A 5,256-nucleotide genomic window follows, 5' to 3' on the forward strand; every position below is an offset into this window, starting at 1 on the left:
GGACTACAAACATAACACCACCATAACCAGACATTTTAATATTTTTTAGTAGAGACAAGGTCTCACTATGTTGCCCAGGCTGGTCTTGAACTTCTGGCCTCTAGCACTTCTCCCATCATGACCTCCCAAAGTGTTGGGATTGTGAATGTGAGCCACTGTGCCTGGCCTCATGGATGCTTCATGATGGACAGAATGTCAATAGAGAAAAGTGAGGCAGGACTGGGACAATGTTAGAGCTAACACTACACCCACACTGCATCATCTCAGCATGATGCCAGGTGAAAACAGGGCACTGTGATTCAGCGGACATGAGCAGAACACCCATAAAGGGAAACCAGATCCCTGGCCTATGGAAGAAAAGCTAGTTCTAGACCTCATCTGCTAGTATTGGTGTGGCTTATATTGTATAGGAGAAGAGGATAGTGTTAGAATTGAATGTGTGTATCTCCCCCAAATTCATATGTTGAAACCCTAGCCCAAAAAGTAATGGTGTTAGGAGGTGATTAGGTCTTGAGGCTGGTGCCTTTAGGATTGGGATTGGTGCCTTTATAAGAAGAAGCCAGAGAGCCAGCGAGCTCTCTTTTCACCATGTGAGGATTCACAGAGAAGTTGCTGTGTGCAATCCAGAAGAGGGCCTTCGCCAGCACCCAACCATGCCCACACTTGGATCTCGGCCTGCCAGGCCCCAGAATCTTGAACAATGAATGTCTGCTGTTTATAGGCCGGTTCTAAGGTACTTTGCTTAGCAACCTGAACAGACTAAGGTGGATAGAGACCTATGTTTGTCTGAGCACACACTAGGTACCATCTTTCCATAGCATATTTCATATTGATTTCTTCATCATGCTGTCTATTTATCATCTAACAACCCATCGCCAACTTCATCCTCAGGTGATCCAAAGTGACTTGTCATGTTCAAAATCCAATTTGGTTAAAAACAAAGCTGAGAGAAAAAAAATCAGTCAAAGAGGCAATGAGGGTGAGGAAAACCAAAGGCAAGCCAGGGTGAAATTGGCGTGTGAAATTTTGACAATTAAGTCAGGAGACTTGGTAGAGGTAGGTCATAGATTTTGTGCTGACCTCTCCAGCAGCCAATGCTGAGAGCCATGTGATCAGGCACGTGATTGTGTCTGCAAAGTAGCACTAAACCGGTTGCTCAGAAGCCCATATGATGCTAAAAGTAGCAAGATGATTTCTGGTACTAAAGCTGAACCTGGCTGGGCACAGTAGCTCATGCCTATAATCTCAACACTTTGGGAGACTGAGGTAGGAGGATTGCATAAGCCCAGGAATTTGAGACCAGCCTGGACACCATAGTGAGACCCCATCTCTACATACACACACACAAATAGCTGGGCATGGTGGTGTTTACCTGTGGCCCTAGCTACTCGGGAGGCTAAGGTGAGAGCATCACTTGAGCCAGTGAGGTGAAGGTTGCAGTAAGCTAAGACTGTGCCACTGCTCTCTAGCCTGGATGACAGAGTGAGACCTGTCTCAAAATAAGTTAATAGGTAAATGAAATAGAGCTGAACCTTCTTCCACAAGTCTTCATGGATGACACATGGGAGGATGACCCTGTGAAGCAGTGAGAAACGTCCTCAACAATGTCCGCCCAGTAACCACAGTGGGTGGTTTCTTAAAGCAGCTCAGTTGAGGCCCAGGTAGAACAAAAAAGTGGAGGAAGAATGAATTTGCACTCTCTTCTACATCCATCTTCTCCTGCCCTTGGACATTGGACCTCTTTGTTCTCTGGCCTTTGGACTCCAAAACTTACAGGAAGTTACATGGTCAGCTTCCTGGTAGTATAAGTTCCAGAGCCAATTGCCATCATAAGCCCCCTCTTATATCTTTCTATATATCCTAACAATTCTGTTTCTGCTGTTCTTAGCCCTGAATTTATCACACCAGAATGAAAAATCATAACCTCTTTTTGAAGGGGGGTTAGGTGAGATAAAATTGAGACTAGTTAGGAGAATGGGTAGACTCTAACTTCTCCATTCAGTACTTTGTTTTCTTCACAACTGAGCATGTAACACTGCTGCATGGTGGTCCCTGTAGTTCTATTTTTTGTTGCCAGTGAGGTGTTCACCTGTCCATTTGTACAGTCATCCACACCAGTCTGCATTAATACTCTCTCCAACCCTGTGAGTTAACCCTTACTATCTCCATTTTCAGTGGGGCCAAGAGGACTGAGTAACTTGCCCAAATTACCCAAGTAGTAAGTAGCAAACTCGGGTTCCAACCCCCCATCAGTCTGATTCCAAAGCTGGGATCTTTCCCTGCACCATCCCTGTTGGATTCTGCTCCTCCAGGTGACAGACCCAGGGAAAGTAAGAACTGAATGGTTTTCCTAATCCTACAAAATGGCAGCCAAGCCATGTCCATTCAGATATCAACTTTCTCACTCCCCAGTAGTCCCCAGGAACCCATGGAACAGCCTGTTCTTTTGACTGGATGGCAACCAGGAGGAATTTCAGTATTTTCTAACCAAAAGGCCTCACCCTTCTCACCCTTGCCTTTGTTTGCTGCTCTCTAGTTTTTCAAACGCACCCCCCCGCCAGATTGACTGTGGGTGGCTGCCAAACACATCTGGCCCAAAGTAAGTCCAGAATAGCGGTCAGTCATCCAGGTGTGGGGTAGACCCAGCCAATGGGTCATCTGCAGTCAGCAGTGCCACCCCCTGATTGGCCTGGGTCTAGCCCTCCCCCCTCATCTTTGGAGCCTTCCTCCTGAGGACAGGCCCTGGGGAAGGAGGAGGGAAAGGGACTGGGCCAAACATTTGGAAACGCTTGCCTTGCAAAGAGTCAGCCAAAAAAAGAGAGATTTAAACATTTCTTCTACCACACAATTGAGGAAAGCTTAGCTTGAAATTTCATAATTTTTATGCTCCATTAAGATAAAGTGTCATAGATAATGTGCAGAACTTTGGTTTGTCTGCAGAGGTAGAATCCACCATGGACCCTAGAATGGGGAAGCTGCTGGGAACTGCGGAGGCTCCAGAGCAAACTCCTCTTATGTGGATGTGGAAATAGCCCAGAGAGGGAAAGGACTTTTCACACTAGAGGGTGGCTACGCTGGGATTTGACTCTGGGAATGAGGAAAACCAATGCTATTCTCTCCCTGCTCCTGCCTCTCAGCCCCTCCAGCCTGCCCATCAAATGGAAGGGGTCTCCAGGATGGGCGGTGCAGATTGAGCAGGAGAAGGGGCACAGAGCATCAAGACCTTGTTCAGGAACAGGCAGTCACACTGTCTGAAGATCACTGGCCATGCATTTCCAGAGAATGCCATTGTTTTACAAATGCTACTGTTATTTAAGTTCAGGCACCAGGCAAGCCAGTTTGCTGAGCACCCTTGGCTAGGGGCTTGTGGGATTATCATGACTGACCCTGTCTGTTGGCTCTCTAAGGTTGCAATGAGGAATCCAAGGCATAGAGAGCTGATGCAACACAACAATGGGAGTAAAGCCAGGATTTGTACCCAGACGATCCCTTCCTTCCTCTGGCCACCTGCAAGAGTTTTCAACAACAAAAAAATAATATTGTGTGTAGCCAAGGTTTTGTAGGAAGCGGAATCCCGCCCAAAAGGGCCCATAGAGGCAAAATTTAATGAAGGAACCATTTACAGAACTGTAGGCAGGGTTAGGGAAGCTGGCAAGGGATGTAGAGGCTCTCGGTGCTCGTAATGCGGGAGTCATCACCTCCTTTGGGTCTGAAATGATGAGGGAGGAAGTAGTGGTATTGGCAGTCAGTAAGAATTATGGCAGGGACCAGGGGATGACCTGCTGCCAGCCACTTCTGGGACTTGTCTGGCCCCTGAAGGTGTTTAAGATTGCAACTTGGTCATCAGAAAAGCAAATCCCCTCCCTCTCTCCTTCTTCTGTCCCACCTCCCCCAACACCTGTGAGTGTCCTCACTGGCTGACCCCACCTGGAAGGCAGGGTGCAGGGGACCCTCAGTGCTGCAGCCTATGGATTAGATCCCAATGATACACCTGCTTTGAACCATATGGCATTTTCTATAAAAAACAGCCTTCATTGCCAACACTTAGAAGTTGGAGCCATCACATAAAAATCTGTATTTCTGGCTCCTTTTGAGGGAGAGGAAAGATTTGTTATCACTGGACCTGTGTTTCATTTGGCAGAGGGAGGCTGAAGCTGAACCACCGCCCTGTTTAGGGCTGCTGTGTTCGCCAACCCCACTCTCTGTCCTCTCAAACTCTACCCCTCTTTGTCCATTGATGACTCCTGCCTGGGCCCCAGAGTTTGTTATGTTCTTGGAGGGAAGGTAGAAAAGCAGAGCCAGGGGGGAGGAGTGACTCCGCCAGGGTCAGCAGCACCCGGACTGGCACTCAAGTCCTCTACTCTGCAGCCCCAGTTGAGTGTTCCTTCAAGGCGCATTTTGCTGTCTCATGGGGGCTTTGCCTACTGCAGTGATTCACCCCAATCCCCACTGGATCTGGGACTCTTCAGCCTGTGCCATGAGGACACAGACCCCTGCAGAGCCCACCCTTCTCTGAGTTCATGTCAGAGAACTGGGTTTCATCTCAGGGTCAGCATCTCCCAGGCGTGCAGCTGGAGGAGGAAGCCGCCAACATGCGGGCGGATCTGCAGGTGGCTGGGCTCCGGGTTTTACAATGATCCCTCCCGTTTGTCCTGGTGTTTCATACCTCACAGTACCCCCACAGACAGTGTCCTGTGAGCTCTGGGATGGCCCCACCAGATGAAGGAGGAGGGCTTCAAAGGGGGCTGCTGGGTCAGGGGGCAGGTGGCAGCACTGGGGTTGAGCTGGGATTTGATCCTGTACATAGGTCGTCTTGTCAGGAGTTCACTGCAGCGGTCTCTGTGGAACTGGGTCTGACTGGTTGTGAGGAGGGGTCGCCAATTTAGCCTTGGATTTCCCTAGATTGGCTGCATTGTAGTCCCAGGTCAGGTCACTGAATGATGGGGCAGAGCAGGCCACACCCAAACTTTTAGAGAAGCTGGGCTTACACTTTGGTGCTGTCTGATGCCACCAGCCCTCACCCCTGCCCACCTGTGGCCTATATTCTCAACTGAGGCAGCAGAGATCCCAGTTCCAATCCAGACTCTGCTGCCTGGAGTGGCAGGGTCTGTCCTGTTCTGGCCGCACCTGCCCCTGCAACTTCATTCAGGGATCTCCTTCCTGCATTTCTTGACCAAGGCTTGAACTCACTACTTTCAGCGCCAAAAACCTAGTCTTCCTCATTTCCAAGGAGGAACAGGGGCTAAAATCTTTTGA

Source organism: Chlorocebus sabaeus, chromosome 27 (genome assembly GCF_047675955.1).
Source record: "Chlorocebus sabaeus isolate Y175 chromosome 27, mChlSab1.0.hap1, whole genome shotgun sequence".
NCBI classification, from domain to species: Eukaryota; Metazoa; Chordata; class Mammalia; order Primates; family Cercopithecidae; genus Chlorocebus; species Chlorocebus sabaeus.